Source organism: Mus caroli, chromosome 3 (genome assembly GCF_900094665.2).
Source record: "Mus caroli chromosome 3, CAROLI_EIJ_v1.1, whole genome shotgun sequence".
NCBI lineage: Eukaryota > Metazoa > Chordata > Mammalia > Rodentia > Muridae > Mus > Mus caroli.
In genome coordinates this window covers 74,663,870-74,682,012 of record NC_034572.1, presented here as the reverse complement: position 1 = coordinate 74,682,012, position 18,143 = coordinate 74,663,870, and the positions used below count along the sequence as shown (strand labels likewise).

Sequence of the window (18,143 nt, the reverse complement as noted above, 5' to 3'; positions counted from 1 at the left end):
TTTTCTTTCTACCTTTTTAACAGGGTCTTTTTTTTTTCTCTTCCTGTGATTCCCAGGACATTTGGCCCAGGAGATTCCAGAGATTTTCTACCCTTGGCCTGTAAACCTCATGTAAAAATGCTGCAATTACTGATGTATAATGCTAGATCTGACTTTACATGGTTTCAAGATTTGAGTTTGGGTCCTTGCTCTGGAGCCATTTCAGTGGATCTTGGTTCTGTCAAGGGCTGCCCTGGACTAGACATTGATTCTTCCTCACCCAGTATACATAAATTGCCAATAGCTCCTTAGCTAAGAGAGGATTTCATGACTCTTCTATCTATGCTGAAATAGCCATTCTGTAGCCACATCACATTTTCTTTATTATGTTAATATATAAAACTATGAACATTTCAAGAAAAGCATATTAATTATATCTCAGTGAGTTACATATTTTATTGTTACAGTCTGAAAATTTAAAATCTGAATCGAGAAAACTTTTCAATCCATGCAGGAAAAGTCATCATTATTATGATTTTGTGGATTTTTTGGTATTGCTTAGTGACATATTGTCTGGAATGCATTTTCTCGGCTATTTTTACTTCTTTAATCTATTTCCTTTGAGGCTTAGTGAGCAATAGATATTGGGTAGAAAGGAGAGAGTATATTCCTTTTTTTTGTTGTTCTATCAAAGAAAAAAACTCTTTTGTCTAAATAAGAATGATAAATGATTTTTATTTACTTATAGGGATTTATGGTCTTCTGTGTTGTAAATTTTTGCTTTTTATAGTTATGAGATTTTGTTTTGTACTTGGAGTCTTTTCATTTTATTTTTGTATGTGTTTTCTTTTGTTGTTGAGTGTTTTGGAAGATTATGATTCTTTTGATTTCTTTGTTAACACATCTTTTCCTTCTTGGTAGAGCTTTGAGGATAATCTCTGCTAATCCCTGCTTCAAACAACATTGAAGTAACACATTACCCTTCCTTTTTAAAATATAATTGCTGCTAAACTTTCGTAAATAATACTGTTTCTTTTAGTCTTTAGCTGGTTTCTTTCCTACTGCTAATTTTGTTTGGGAGCTCATTTATATTGAAGATAGTTTTTAGAACCTATCTTTTATGTACAACATTTTATTTCTGGATTACTTTTGGAAATTTCATCTTCCTATTTTCACCACTGGTCTTCATAGTGTTTTCAATAAATGCTGCATGCATTTATCATGGGTTCTTATCATAATTTCTTTTTTAGACATTACCAACAACTTGAAGGTAGGTAATGCACTATGGGTACTTTTTTTAAAAATAGCTTATGACACCTAGAAATAGAAATATCCCCATACATATCCAGGTTAACTCTATTTAACCTCATTTTATATGTGTATGCATATATTTTAGGAAATTCCAACTAGGTTTTCATATATTTTTTTAAATCTTTAGGTTAGTTTTTTCTTTTTTCCATTTCTACAATGCAGTACCATTCCCCATCTAGTTGGCCCTTTCTGCTTCATCATTCATCTTACCACATTCATACCACATGTATGTGATATACTGTAAATGTTGCTTTTATTTCCTCAGATAAAATGAAGAAAGCCATACCCAAACCCTGCGAATACACAGCTTAGGCTGAGCCCAGAGCATTTCCTTCTCTGTTCTATCACTAAGCCTAAGAGGCTTCTAGTCTCTATACAATCTAATCTTCCAAGCTGACTAATTCAAACTGACATCTCTCGGCTTCTAATGGGATTGCTCTGCTTGGCCTCAGTAAGTTTGTCAGTATGTTCTAATCTTCTGCCTCCTTCTCATTCTCTGGCTCCTTCTGTTTCCATCTGTATCTGGCTTGTTCTCTCTGAAACCTGTCTCTGTAAAACTGCCCTGGTAAAAGTACCTTTTACACGTACCACTCACCACACACCACATCACACCATACCACGCCACTCTTTTCTCTGTCTTGCTGCTCTTACATAACCTCTCTTCCTCTGATATTCTCCTGTGAGTTGGTCATTCTATCTCTGATTCAATCTGTCAAATCATTCTCTGATTTGTCACTTTGCCTGTCCCTTATTTAGATGACACTTTCAAATGTGGCTGTTTTCTACTATGAACTAACTATCCTGTCATTGTTTGGGATTAAAGGTATGTACTAAGAGCATGTCTGTATTCCAGTCAGAACAAACTGAAATCTAGGGCATGTCTGTATTGCAGATGGATCACATCAACCATGTTGGGAAAAATGGAACAGAATTGAGGCTCTAACTAAAAGTCTTACAGCCACTAGATTCTTGGTGAAAGGAAAGCACCTCCGACAAATGACATTGAACAAATGGAATAGCCACATACATGAATGAAAATAGGTCTCGACCTTTTACCCTGAGCAGACCTCAAACCTAGATGTATCAATGGACTTCAGCATAATACCGGCTGTCTGAAACCTGAGAGTGAAGAAAGTAGTAGTACACTGAAATGTAGAGGAGCAGGTAAATACTTTCTGAGTAAGATTCAATTAGAATAGAAAATAATAACTGAACAATGAAGTCTTGTGAAAGTTAGAGAGTTCTGTAAAGTGAAGGATATCATCACTGAGTGAAACTCCAGCATACAGAAGATAAACAAAACAAAACAAAATAAAACTTTACTAACTGTATCTGACAGAATATTGGTGTCTAAATATACAAACAAACAAACAAACAAACAAACAAAAAGTACCCCTCAAAAACAAGCTCCAAGAAAACAAGCAAACAAATTATAAAATAGGCCACAGAATGGAACAGAAGCATCAAAAGCAGTGGCATAAACGTCTATAAAATATTTTGTTTAAATGTTCAACATCCTTAGACATAAGGTGAATGAAATCCAAGTCTAATTTTAGACATCATTTGATCTCATGCTAAACTGAAGAAAACAAATGAAAACAAATGCTGGTACATGTGTGAAAAAGAGGAACACTTATTCATTATTGGTGGGAGCTTCGGCTATGAAAATCAGTGAGGTTGATCCTACTTTTAACCTCTAAAGTTTAATATGTCAATCATGTGAGATTTGTCAGTCCTTGGACCCTCAGAGGGTTCCAAGTCTCACAACAAAAATACTTGTTCGTTCTTCTTCATTTCTGTTCTATTCACAATAGCCAGAAAAACACATATACCCCTCACATACACACACCAACACACACACATACACACACACACACACACACACACACACACAGAGAGAGAGAGAGAGAGAGAGAGAGAGAGAGAGAGGTCTTTTTGTCATGAGTTCTTTATCAGGGAAGAACAAAATTCTTGCTTTAAGCAAGCTCCATAGCTGCTTACAGCATTTCCATTAATGAACATACACTGACAGCCATTTTCCCAGGGAGAAAAGATATGAAAATATAAGATGACTTGCTCCAGGGCACAAAATAATAATCTGATTCTATCAGCATTATCAATCCCTCAATAGAACACTATGCATGACATTTTAGCCCTGTCTTCCTGGGAACCTAAGAGGTAAGCAGTTTCAGATTTAATCCAGATTTGCCTAAAGAAACAGTGCCCCAGTAGCTATTGAATTTTCATGCTTGAAAAGGCAAAGTTTAAATTATTAAATCCAAAATTGAAAGGCTTACATGCTTTCTTAATTGAAAGAAATTTCTCTCATATTATATATAATTATTATATAAAATTATATTTACATAATCTAATTAGATATTATATAATATGCATGTAATTATTATATAAACATGTATCATCACCAAATTACAGATCTTTGTTATCTTAAGATTGACATCCTGAGTTCTTTAAGATAATTGTATGCATCCTATATAAATTTGAAATATTTATCTCACCAAATCCTCAAGAAACTAACAAAATATGTGATCTGTAAGGACTTATATGTATATGTGTATGCATGTATATTCATATATATATATATACATATATATAATTTGAATGATCATATATACATATGCTATATGTATATATGATATATATGCTGCATATATGAGTATATATATGTATATGTGTATATATATACATATACACACACATATATATATATTATAATTAGCTCAAATTTTCTGCTACACAGCTATGATTCTCTCATCAGAACCACATACAATACAGAAGGAAGAACTAGACCCAAGACACTGGATGGAGATTCTAGGATCTTGGCAATATGAAATGACAAAGACTGTCTCATGCCAGTTTTTGTGCTCTAAAATCCGGACACTTTCCAATATACTAGATGGATCATGGAAGGTCTCTGTGTTTTGTATATTTTATATGGTTAGAAGCTTGAACTTAAAATTTAACATTGAGAGTTGGAGAGCTGATTCAATGGTTAAGCGCATTTGCAACTCTTCCTGGGGATTCAGGATTAGTTCCCAGAGCCTATGTGTGGCTTACAACCATCTGTAACTTCACTTCCAGAGAATCTGACCACTTCTTCTAGCCTCATATATGTAAAATAAAATAAAATAAAATACAAAACCTTAAAACAATCTTAACATTCAGATTCTCTAAAATTAAGAAAACATTGGAATTTGTTTTTACATTTCCTAATTTGTTAAAACTAGCGAGAACGTTTTCTAAGTGTGGGGCCCTTGTCTGTCCCCACTTATCTACCCTGGATTCTTTTTCTTGTTGTTGGATTAATAAAAGACTAGTGTCTTAATTTTCTAATTAAAAAATTCATGGTGCCAGGGCTTTCCATTGGTTTTCTTGGATGCTCTTCACAGGATAACCTTACACTATCTTTTATTCTGTTCTGAGATGTCTCAGAATACTGAGGGCTGAGCCAGGAACCAGGATGCCCCTTTCCTTCCTGGCTTTATGTATTTTTAAAGGTGTCTGAAAATAGTTGCTGGAAACACACATGTGGCCTGACATCTGACTGTTTCTTAATTTTTGCAACTTTGCAGATGGGATGGTCTGGGACACTGGACGATTGTTTTCATCTTTCCAAATCATGGGGTGAATAAACATGTGAGGACAGAATGAGCTGACAAAGCTTATGGCTGAGTGATGTTTAAATGGAAATCTACCAGTGAGCTCTCACAGAGAAGTGCAGGTATTTATAGTCTTACCTCCTATTGTCAGGGCGACAACTGGGTATATAATTGATGCACTCAACTTTCTTTTGTTTCTTTTAAATTTAAGAAGAAAAATTCAAAGTGTGGTTCTCAGAAGGGACTGTTCTTTTCCTTTCCAGTGGATTTCCTAGTTTTGGGTCCCTCCTCTTGGCTTCATTAGTCAGTGGACAATTAAGAAACCACCATAGTGCATAGCAGACACTCTGTGTTACCCAATGCTCAACACTAAATGTGACAGTAACTCTTGACTCTCAGCTCCCATCCCTAGGACTTTTGGGCTTGAGAAAATCAAGAGGCAAATGTTGACAGTTGGGACATGTAAGTATCAGACAGTAATGAACATGCGCTCTTAGTTTATCTGAGACATGTCCTCCTTTTGATTTCCTGAAATCTCAAATTTTATGTTTTCATAAGTAAGAAAAATGATATTATAAAAGTGCAGTTTATATATAACCTAAAGGAGCAATATGGTAACCCTGTGCCATATTTGTGTCACAGGCACAAATCATTGCCTAGAGAAGGATAGACTCCCTCACTTAAAGCTATCTTGATTGAGGCTTGAGAAGCCACTTAAAATATTATGGAGCATCAAAGCCGTTTATAACTAAGGCTGTTTTAAGGCATCCCTTGCCATGGAGACAGCAACTCATCAGCAGAGAAACACCCTAAATGCTCCAGCAGGAACAGCTGTTTCGTCCATAAATTCATCGGAGACAAATTGACTTGTGGAATTAAAGTTTTCATTACTATCTCTTACTGAACTGAAGGGGGGGGTGTTATACCACTGGATTGTTCTAGTGAAATAAACACAAAACCTTGTTTTCAGTCCAATGTTATAATTACATGTATCCTTTCAATCTTTTAATAATTAGAAGATAGTTTATCCAACATCTTAGTGGTTTTCTTGTCAAACTAAATGTGGCTCTGACTTTACTAACAGGCTTAGATACAGTGAAGAAGGCATCCTGGGAAACCTTGGCTGAAGGAAGATTCCTGACCAACGTTGATGCAATCATCTATCTACTGAGGCTGAGGACTGGCTGATACCCTGCAACATTGTGGACTGCTGATCAGCTTCTCTCACTATAATTACAAATTTAAGAATTAAGCTCATTTTAAGGGATCTGCCTGAAAATAATGTAAGAGACATCTCTGTTGAACAATAGAGCTAAAAATTCAAAATACATGCTGAAAACATTAAGTTAGCCACTTGCAATATTTTTCCATGAAAATAAAGTTTTGTTTAACACTGTAATTTCCTATTCCTGATTGGGATTTAAGAAGAGATTTAGGCATTAATCTCTAGTTGATAGACAAGTTTAGTCATTCACAGCAAGTACAATGGACTACCGCCATTTAGTATTATCATGTTTCAAATATCAACTGATTACTTTTCAAGGTTCTATTATGGAAACCGTTTTGTTACTTGTAAATTTTTTCTCTTGTAATAACAGAGCCAAGTTAGAGCTTTCTACATTGTGAGTAGCACAGTATTTCCAAAGTCTTACATTAGATTGTTGGCTAAGTGTATTTTCTTTTGTTAAAAGTTGTTTTATTTCTTTACATTCCAAATGCTGCCCCCCTTTTCAGTTCTCCCTTCAAAGTTCTTCATCCCATCTCCCCTCCCCTTTGCCTCTAGAAAGGTGTTCTCCCCCTCCCTCCATCCCCACCACAATTTCCCCTGAATTCCCTTCCCTGGAGCATCACTCTATAGGATTAGGTGCATCTTCTACCACTTTGGCCAGACAAAGCAATTTTTCTACTATATATGCGCCAAATGCCTCGAACCAGCTCATGTATGCTCTTTGGTTGGTGATTTAGTCCCAGGGGTCCAGGTTAGTTGACACTGATGGTCTTCCTTGGGGGTTGCAATTCCCTTCAGCTTCTTCAATCCTTTCCCTAACTCTTCCATAGGATTCCCACCACCTCAGTCCAATAGATGCTGGGAAGTATGTGCATTTGTCTAAATCAGCTGCTGGTAAAGCCTCTCAGAGGACAGTCAAGCCAAGCTCCTATCTGTAAATACAACATGGCATTAATAATAGTGTCAGAATTTTGTGCCCACCAATGGGATGGATTCCAAGGTCACTGGATGGCTTTTCCTTCAGTCTCTGCTCTATTTCTGTCCTTGTATTTCTTTTAGACAGGAACAATTCTGGATCAACATTTTTGAAGGAGGTTTGGTGACCCTTTCTCTCCACTGGGTGCCTTGTCTATCTACTGGAAATGATCCCTTCAGACTCTATCTCCTTATTCTTGTCATTTCAGTTAAGGTCAACCCCGTTATTTCCCAAGATCATTTCACATCCCAGGTCTCTGGGACTTTCTTGAGGTTCACCCTGTCCCCCACTCCAGAAGCCACATATTTGCATTCATTTTCCTTGCCCTCTGGGCTTCTATCCTGTCTCCCCTCCTCATACCTGATCCTACCCCTCTTCCACCCCCCCTACTCTTTCCCACATGGGTCTTTCCCTCCCTCTGCCTCCTGTGATTATTTTGGTCCCTCTTCTAAATGGGACTGAAGCATATTTACTTGGGCTTTCCTCCCTGTTAAATTTCTTATGGTCTGTGGGTTGTATTATGTGTATTCTGTACTTTGGGCTAATATCCACTTATCAGTGAGCACATACCATGCATGCCTTCTTGGGTCTGGGTTACTTCACCCAGGATGATCTTTTCTAGTGCCATTCATTTACCTGAAAAAATCATGACGTCATCTTTTTTAATAGCCAAATAGTGTTCCATTCTGTTTCCATTCTTTGGTTGAGGGACATCTGGGTTGCTTCCAGTTTCTGTCTATTATGAATAAGGCTGCTATGAACATAGAAGAACATGTGTGATTGTGGTATGCTGTAGCATTTAGCCCAGGAGTGGTATAGCTGGACCTTCAGATAGAACTATTTTCAATTTTTTGAGGAAACACCAGATTGATTTCCAAAGTCGTTGTACCAGTTTGCAATCCCACCAGCAATGGAGGAGTTCCCCTTTCTTCACATCCTTGCCAGCATGTGCTGTCACTTGAGTTTTTTATCTTAGCCCTTCTAATTGGTGTAAGATAGAATCTCAGGGCTGTTTTGATTTCCATTTCCCTAGTGACTAAGAATGCTGAACATTTCTTTAAGTGCTTCTTTGCCATTCAAGATTCCTCTGTTTAGATCTGTACCCTATTTTTTAACTTGGTTATTTGGAAAATTTTGGAGTCCAGCTTCTTGAGTTTTATATACATTTTGGATATTAGCCCTCTACCAGATGTAGGTAGGTTTAGTGGAGATCTTTTCAAAATCTTTAGGTTGCTGATTTTTCCAGTGTCCTTTGTGTTATAGAAACTTTTTAGTTTCATGAAGTCTCATTTGTCATTCATTGATCTTAAAACCTGAGCCACTGATGTTCTATTCAGGACATTTTCCCCTGTGCCAATGCATTCAAGGCTATTTTCCACTTTCTTTTCCATTATATTCAGTGTATCTGGTTTTATGTTGAGGTCCTTAATCCACTTGAACTTGATTTTTGTACAAGGGGATAAATATGGATCAATTTGCACTCTTCTACAAGCAGTCTGCTAGTTAGATCAGCACCATTTGTTGAAGATGCTTTCTTTTTCCCCATTGTATGGATGTGGTTACTTTGTCAAAAATCAAGTGTTCATAGCTGTGTGGATTTATTTCTGGGTCTTTGATTCCATTCCATTGATCAACCTGTCTCTGTATCAATACCATGCAGTTTTTAATCACTATTACTCTGTAGTACAGCTTGAGATCAGGGATGGTGATTCTTCCAGAAGTTCTTCTATTGTTGAGAATTGTTTTGGCTATCCTGGGTATTTTGTTTTTCCATATGCAGTTGAGAATTGCTCTTTCCATGTATTTTTCAATTAAGTTTACAGAACTGCTTCTTCAGTAAGGATGGGTTTACAATGGATTTAAAGAATCTCATTTAGTTAGCAATGAGGTATAAGCACTGCACAGGGAAAAAGAGATCCAAGCTAGTAGAATGGAGAACCCAAAGCGTTTCTGAAGATGAGGCCTCAAAGGGGCAGGCTTAACTGAAACTTGCCTTTGGTTCAGAAGGTCACAGGTCAAAGATTTGTTAAGATGCAACCCAACAGTGTCAACTAACCTGGATCCCCTGGGAGCTTACAGAGAATAAGTCATCATCCAAAGAGCATTTACAGGCGGGTCAGTGCCCACAGGAATATATGTAGCAGAGTACTGACTTGTTGGGCCTCAGTGGGAGAGGCCTAATTCTATAATGACTTGATGCCCCAGGGAAGGAGGATGCTGGGAAGTGTGTGAGGTGAGGTGAGGTGAGGTGAGGTGAGGTGAGGTGAGGTGAGGTGGGTATGTGGTGGGTGAAAGCAGGTGGGATGTGGGTGAGGGTAGGTGGGAGGTGGATGAGGAACACCGTCTTAAAGCCATAGAGGAGTTGGTGAAAAACTCTGGCAGGAGGAGACAACATTGAGAAAGTAAATTTAAGAAAAGATGAGCCTACCTAATGTTATCTTTAGGAAACTGGCAAAAGATTACTAAAATTATCTGTGTTACAGACACAAAGAACATCAAGGTAATCAAAGGTGATTTCTAAATTACAGACCTTGCAAGCCTAGATGAGGAGAAACAAAGTAGGGGCATTTACATTAAGCCAACTTAGTGAGTTCAGGATTGGTTACGTTACTGGAGATGTGTTCTGGTAGCTCTAGAGCTTGCTGGAGTCTCAATAAGGCCAGGATCAGGCCTTCTAAGAATCTCCTTCAGTTCTGTACATGTCCGTGTGACAGTATTCTCATGAACTCTTCACCCTATGTGCTTTCCCTCACTTATGCAAGGTCTATTGATGAGGAGAGAGGTGAAAGGAATGAGCTTTGCTCACACCTTGCTCTGACAGTCTTTCATTCCTCAATCGGTACAAGCTATTTGTCAAAGAACAATGTGGTTTAAATGAGGCACGGTACCAACCTCATATGTAAAAGGCAAAACAAATATTTCTCTCCTCTATTCTATAAATACCACCCAAATAATTACTAAAATTCAGGCTGGAGTCTTCAAAATCTTTTTATTCTGAAGCTAAAGGTGCAAAATCTCTTGAGGAATTTTTGCTTAAAGGCAAATTGACTTCAAGTTTCATGAAACATATTAACTTGGCATTAAGCAAATGGATGAAATGTATGTATTTCCGGCACACACTCTTTTAGATTCTCAGGTTGACACATGTTGTCCTTAATGGCATCTTTCAACCTTGTGACATTAATCACTTCACAGTCTTTGTCACCTGGCAGGTGTACTTGTTATCATTCTTTTTATCTGGAAGACTGAAGACATTCAGGTTTCTTCCCTGGAGCTGCATTAATGTTTCATCTGTAAATTCAAGGAGCTTGCATTGGCTACTTTACATTTTTGTGTGTGTGTGTCTAAAAAAAACTAAGAATTATAGACCTGTCCATCACTTCTAAAACTCAAAGCTTTCTTTTGTTCTGTTTCCAAACATTCTAGTCATTCTGAAGTGACCTTTAAGTGTCTTTAGGGTGGGACTTCTAAAATGTCTTCAAGTACATATTTAGATATAGTACATTGTTTTAGGTGCATTTTTGTATCCTAAAATACAAGAACAGGGATTCTAATACCAAGGAAATATGTTAAATTAATCATTGCAATATATCATCAGATTATTTAAACATTTCTTTGTCTTCTAAATTGGGAGTATACATAAATGATGTTATGTTTTCTTTTACATAATATACTCCCGAATACATCTGGGCTTCTATCTATCATCTGCAGCTGTTAAGAGAAAAAATTCAAGATAGACAGCATGGATGGGGCATTTTAATAGAATTTAACAGCTGGCAAGTAGGCGCATTTATAAGAGATGATTTTATCAGTGTGCTTCAAGTCCTCAGAGTGCAGCTGCTTTGCTTAGACTGTGATTGTTGGTAAAGAAGTAGGATCTCTTGAGTCTAACTTATTGTTTAGCTCTGTACCCCATTTTTAAAATAGGGTTATTTGTTTCAGACTACAGAGAAACAAATAATCCTAGTAAAAAATGGGATACAGAGCTAAAAGAGGAATTCCCAACTGAGGAATACTGAATGGCTGAGAAGCACTAAAAGAAATGTTCAACATCCCTAATCATCGGGAAATGCAAATCAAAACAACCCTGAGATTCCACCTCACACCAGTCACAATGGCTAAAATCAAAAACTCAGGTGACAGCAGATGCTGGTAAGGAGGTGGAGAAAGAGAAACACTTATCCATGGCTGGTGGGATTGCAAGCTGGTACAACCACTCTGAAAATCAGTCTGGTGGTTCCTCAGAAAATTGGACATAGTACTGCCTAAGGACCCAGCTATACCACTCCTGGGCATATACCCAGAAGATGCTCCAACATGTAATAAGGACACATGCCCCACTATGTTCATAGCAGCCTTATTTATAATAGCCAGAAGCTGGAAACAACCCAGATGTCCTTCAACAGAGGAATGGATACAGAAAATGTGGTACATTTACACAATGGAGTACTACTCAGCTATTAAACAATGAATTTATGAAATTCTTAGGAAAATGGATGGAACTAGAAAATATCATCCTGAATGACGTCACCCATTCACAAAAGAACACACATGTTATGCATTCACTGATAAGCAGATATTAGCCCAGAAGCTCAGAATACCCAACATATAATTCAGAGACCACATGAAGCACAAGAAGAAGACCAAAGTGTGGCTACTTCAGTCCTTCTTAGAAGGGGGTCAAAATGCCCATGGGAGGAATTACAGAAACAAAGTGTGGAGCAGAGATTGAAGGAAAGGCCATTTAGAGACTGCTCCACCTGGGGATCCATCCCATACACAGTCACCAAACCCAGACATTATTATCTATGTCAACAACTATTGCTGACAGGAGCCTGATATAGCTTTCTCCTGAGAGGCTCTGCTAATGCCTGACAAATACAGAAGAGGATGCTCATAGCCAACCAATGGTCTGAGCATGGGGTGCCCAATGGAGGAGTGAGAGAAAGGACCCAAGGAGCTGAAGGGGTTTGCAGCCCCATAGGAGGAACAACAATATGAACCAACAAGTACCCCGAGAGCTCCCAGGGAACAAACCACCCACCAAAGAGCATACATGGAGGGACCCATGGCTCCAGCTGCATATGTAGCAGAGGATGGCCTTGTGGAACATCAATGAGAGGTCCTGTGAAGGCTCTGTGCCCCAGTGTAGGGGAATGCCAAGACAGGGAAGCAGGAGTAGGTGGGATGGTGAGCAGGAGGAAGAAGACAGGATAGGGGATTTTCAGAGAGGAAATGAGGAAAGGGGATAACCTTTGAAATGTAAATAAAGAAAATATCTAATTAAAAAAAAACGAAGTTGGTTCATCTCTTCACTTCTCCTTCATCCTCTATTAGTCTCCTTTGCCTCTTTCTCTCTCAAATTCATTCAATGGTTGGAGTAGGCCCAACAGTACCCATAGTGGTAGCTACTCCCAAAATTGAGTTTATGGAAATTTTGTGTTATATACCTAACCTCAGAACAAATAATAAATTAAATTAAAAACATTAGTATTTAAGAAAAATATCAAAATGATGCAGAAATCATGAAATGAATCCTGACTTCTGCTAAGTGAATGGTTTACTAGGAAGTAAACAATATCTACCCGAGAGGTATAGCCCCCAATAGATAATTTAGCCATCTGTCTTCTTCAAACTCTAAGAATCATTGAAAAAGGATACCCAAATTAAGTGGGATCAGTGACATATTATCAATGTGAACAATTAATACTTTCACCACAAACTTTTAAGGGCCAAATAAGCACTTGGGAACATGGGATTTTATCCAGTAGAATTTTCCAGGAATGCCAACATGAATTCCTGCAGCAAAATCCCAAGTAGAAAATATGGACAAATAATCCACATAAAAATAAGAGGAGCCTACAGAGTTATGTGTAGATAAAATTATATTTTTCATCCCATTAGAGAAGACAATAGAAAAAATGCTCTGTGTTTGGGTACAGATTTTGATGGTTTGATATTTATTTTCTCTACTGTAATTTCACACTTGACACTGCTATTTGTGAGTCTTAAAGAATAGCAACCATACTAACCATGAGAACCTGGCAGCATAGCCTGCAGAAAGTGAGTAAAATATGGAATATTAATACTTCATTTTCACTACTTTCCTTTGGCAAACTCAGGGTATGAACAACTGAAGTCACTCCATTTGGTTACTTTCTTGGCTGCCCACCAGAGGAGCAGATATATTCTTCAGGCTCTAGTCTTTCCTTATATTATACTGTATCATATAAAATGTCACCCACACAGATTTAACCCATGGAATCCTAGTCTGAGAGTACCTCCCACTAATGCTGTTTTTTTATTTGTTTGTTTGTTTGTTTGTTTGTTTTTGTGATCCAAAACCGAATACTAAGTGGGCTTCCAAATGATTGACTTCCTTTGGATTTCTTTTGTTTCTTTCCTTATGAATTGTTGGTCATCAGACATCACAAATGACAGCTACTTCAGATCAAGCCTAGTGAAGTGAGATAAAATAAATTTGCCTCAATGAGGAGTTGTTACATTTTCATAAGAAGGTTAGGAGCAGTTTTACATTACTTTAGAACTTTGTTGGAATGGAAGGGGATTTCTGGTATTCTTAAATGACAACTGACTGAAGATTACAACCTCTCTTCTGTGTCTGCTGTCTCTAATTCTAGAAGACACTGATGGATGTTAAATTATAGTTCAACAGTGCTCCTCAGGAGTGTGTGCTCCCTCCATCTGTTCTGGTCTAACAGCACACAAGCACACACACAGGAAGTCATCCTGAGACCCCTTTTCAGGCCTTTTAAAGACCATCTGAAAAACCTGAGTGTTTTATAAATAGTATATGTGTGTCTTCTGCTGGACTACTTCAGGCGAACCTTCAGGCGTTAGGTCAAATTTCCATATCACTGTGTTCCTTCTTATATGGAAGTTTAACATCATGCCATTTATGTATTTATTAGTCTAGCCAAAGTCAGGCCTAGTCACTATTTTCAACAGAGGAGACAAAGACACTTATCAAGGAGTCTGGAAAGATGACTCAGTGAGTAATCAAGCCACTTATATTTCCATATTTCATTGTTGAAGGAAGACATGGCAGAAACCCAGACAGAGCAGGAACCTGGAGACAGAAGCTGATGTAGAGGGCATAGAGGGATATTGGTCTACTGGCTTCCTTACAGAGCTTGCTCAACCTGTTTTCTTATAGAACCTAAGACCATGATAAGGCTTACCACCCAGCCTCATTATGAGTTCGGTTCTAGGAAGGGTAGAAGGAGAGAATTGGTGCTTGCAGGATGACCTCTGATACAAAAATATAAAATACTTTTTTTGAATTTTTTAATTAGATATCTTCTTTATTTACATTATGTTATACCGTTACCCCTTTCCTGGTTTCCCCTTTGGAAACCCACTATCCCTTTGGTAACTCATCTAAAGTGTGAAATTCTAAGAAACTGTGGTGGAGAGGTGATCCTAGAGGCTATTTGGAGCATGGGGTATATAGCTAGCTCCCTGCCCCTTCTGCTTAGCCTTTATTTTTTTCACGCCACTTCAGGTGATGAGTAGCTATATAAGGAATTAAGTCTGTTCTTAGGGGGCCCCGGGCTGATAGAGACATGATCACATCCTGTGGAGACCAGGCTCTTACCCAGGAAAGTCAAATATAGAATTTTTCCTTATAAGGTGAATCTGATTCAAAGTAAATTTACCTAACTCTTATTCCTATCAAAATTGTGTTTCACTTGGATCATCAAATGCTTGTTTGTAAGCATTAATTGGATTTCTATTTCACTGATGAGACTATCTTAGTAGATCTCAGTTACCCTCACAGGAACACAAGACCTACATCAAACTCCAAAAAATATAGCTGGAAGGAATTGGGCTGCTTCTACCTCCAAGGTTGCTGAGTCACTCTTAATGATGGCTACAATAAATATGTGTGCACAGATTCTATTTCTGATTTTTTTTTTTTTTTTTGTCAGCCCAGAAAGCTGCAAACATCCCTGGTGAAACTGAAGATGTCCTGAGCTTCCTGGCAAAGTAAGATCTGCTGACTCATGCAGAGAGTTGACTCCTATGGGGATCTAATGGGTGTTATTTTGAATAACTCTATTGTCTATAAGACAGAAAGACTGCTCTGCCATAGCCTCATAAAGCTAGGAAGCCTGTGTTATTCCAATCACAATTATCCTTAGACGGGAACTTTTTTTGCTAGAGTCCATCGAGTAGTGAATTGTTAGCAATTGCATGAATAATTTCAGTGTTTCTGTGCTATTTTATTCTCTCTCTCAAAATGAAGCTCCTGTCTTCACCAATACAATGATCACTTGAATGTGTCTAGCAAGTAAGGAGAAGATTCTTTAAGTTGCATTAGATTTTAATTTGAACTTTTAACTGAGATGTACTTATCCACATGCAACTTATGGTAGCTGTTGCATGGACAGTGTGATTCTAGAACCTATGACAGAGTACTTGAGGCCTCTTCTCTGTGCTTCCACACTCAAAGCTTCAGATTTTCAGATATTTTTCCTCTGAGATAGTCTGTTTTAGATGCTATGTTTTACAATAAATTCAATGTCTTCGGAAATATCATCAACACTACCTTAATGTGTGATATATCTGAAAATGGCACTTCAGAGAAAAAAGATTATTAACATTGTTCTTTTTTTTCCTGTCCTATGAAGCCTTTTAAAATGACATTTAAAAACTTAATTTATTTAAGAGAAAAATGGACAGTACTTTTTTATTCCTTCCCAATGGGAAGACTCAGCTAAATTCCAAGTCAAATTTACTTGTGCATTTAAAAACGAATTAAAACTTAATCAAGAAAACACTACTTACTCTGTGTATTTAGAATGGTGATAAGGTGGATGGCTTACTGGACAACTGGAATATACTACAGCATATGTTACAGCAGACTGCCCAAGTATTTTACATACTAAGTAATTGTCAGCAAAGTGATACTTCAGGATGTCTGACAACATCATTTCCTAGCAGTAGAAGTTGAACCATAGAGAACTAAAACTGTAGAACCCTGTGGCACACTGCTCTCCAGTGTCAGCTGCCAGAGTCATATTCAGAGAACTCTACTAAGTTCACTGCATTGCAACTGACTCCTTTTAAAGCAAAATTTACAAAGAAAACTATGGAAATTACATCTCATATTGTAATTATGATTCAGTGGGTCTGCTCTTTTCCTTGGTACTATTAAATATTTTATACCATTACATATACCTACATGCATATAAATATTTATAAATTGATACACTTTTTTTGGTATATATCTATATTACTGTTATGGTCTGAATATAACATGTTTTCCACATGGTCCTTACTGGATCATTTTAGAAGTTGATGAATGGTGTATAAATTGAGGTGTATCAGTATATATTATACAAAGTTATAGTAGGTTACTATGGATACACACTAGGGCATTGTTGCTTGTTGTCAATCGCATGCTTAATTGTAAAATGTTCTGCCTCACAAAGGACTCCACAATGTGTATTAAGGTGAAAATGAGATGAATCTTCTGAAACTGTGAACCCAAGGGGATATTTTGTTTTAAGTTGTTATTTCATGCAGAGCTATATAAAAACAGCAAATCTCAGAGATTATAAAAACAAGCCAAATAACAAGTCTATCACTTCATAAAGTTACCATTGCCTATGTTGACAATTTTAGACCTTGCTCTCTTTGAACGTTTTAAGTAAATAATACATTATTCTTACCCCTATTCAATTCATGTTATATCTCAAGATTATACCATTGAGTGTATCCATTTCTTGAATGACCTCAAAAGTGCAGTCAGAGCTGGAGAGATGGCTCAGTGGTAGAGTATTTGCTGCTCTTCTGCAGGACCTGAATACAGTTCTGTCTCATCCAGTGATTCACAACTGTCTATAGATGAAGCTCCAGAGGAACACACACACACACACACACACAATTGATAGAATCTCAAAAAACAAAAACCAATCTATCAGTTAGTGGACCAAAGTTTGACTATGTCTAAGACTATGTGAATCAAAGGAGAATTTTGAAAACAAATTTTAAAATATTATGTAATAAAAATGACAATTCATAAAAAATTTATTTTGGGGGGAAACTTATGGCATTAAATACATACATTAAAATAGTTCTACATCAGTAAGCCTCTTAAATGTGTAGTACTTACTTAAATGGGACAAATGCAAATTCCCAATGTTAGAAGAAAATCAGGGACATCACTCAAAAGTCTAATGAAGATAAAACAGATGACAGAAGTATTTTGAACAATGTTATACCCACAATTTAATATTTTAGATGGAACTGGCCAATCTATGGGTAAGCAAGTAGTTAGGACATTGGCGTAGGAGACTCTGATAAAGCACACCATGTGGTTAACAGGCTTTAGAAAATGGTTTTTGGAGGTTGGAGCTATGGAGTAGATAAACCCTAGAGCAGTGGTTCTCAACATGTGGGGTTCCAACAACCCTTTCACATGGGTCACGTATAACCTTCAGAAAACACAGATATTGACATTAACAATTCATAACAATAACAAAATTACAACTATGAAGTAGCAACAAAGTAATTTTTTATGGCTTGAGGTCACCACAACATAAGGAACTCTATTAAAGGGTTCCAGCATTAGGAATGTTGAGAACCTCTGCCCTCGAGTGCAGTGAAGCTGTGTAGAAGGTTTGGAAGATTGGGACCCTGTTAGAAAGAAAGCAAACAGTAAGGGCCAGATCCAGGCAATGTCAGATAAATGCACTCCTAAGTGAGCATGCTTAGGAATACAGCCCCCCGTATGCTTGGTTTAAGATCATAATTCAAGAGGGGAGGATAGCAGACACATTTGGGACCCCAATATCTCAAATCCATGGAACATGTTTAAGAAGTTAAAATGAAGGACAGAATTGCCTCTGGGCATGCTCAGCCTGCACCAGGAAGTTTTAACTGAAAAGGAAGAACTCTTAAGAGTTTGTTCTTTATATATATTGGATATTAGTCCCCTATCTGATTTAGGATAGGTAAAGATCCTTTCCCAATCTGTTGGTGGTCTTTTTGTCTTATTGACGGT

General features: G+C 37.4%; 1 long non-coding RNA gene across 1 annotated transcript; it reads left to right on the top strand.

The window, feature by feature from the left end:
- Positions 1-1,564: 1,564 nt before the first annotated feature.
- Positions 1,565-15,121, top strand: LOC115030649. The gene is made up of 5 exons (XR_003836251.1): positions 1,565-1,741; positions 2,183-2,454; positions 4,881-5,029; positions 5,992-6,190; positions 15,064-15,121. It is a non-coding gene; the product is annotated as an uncharacterized LOC115030649 (long non-coding RNA).
- The last annotated feature ends 3,022 nt before the right edge of the window (positions 15,122-18,143 follow it).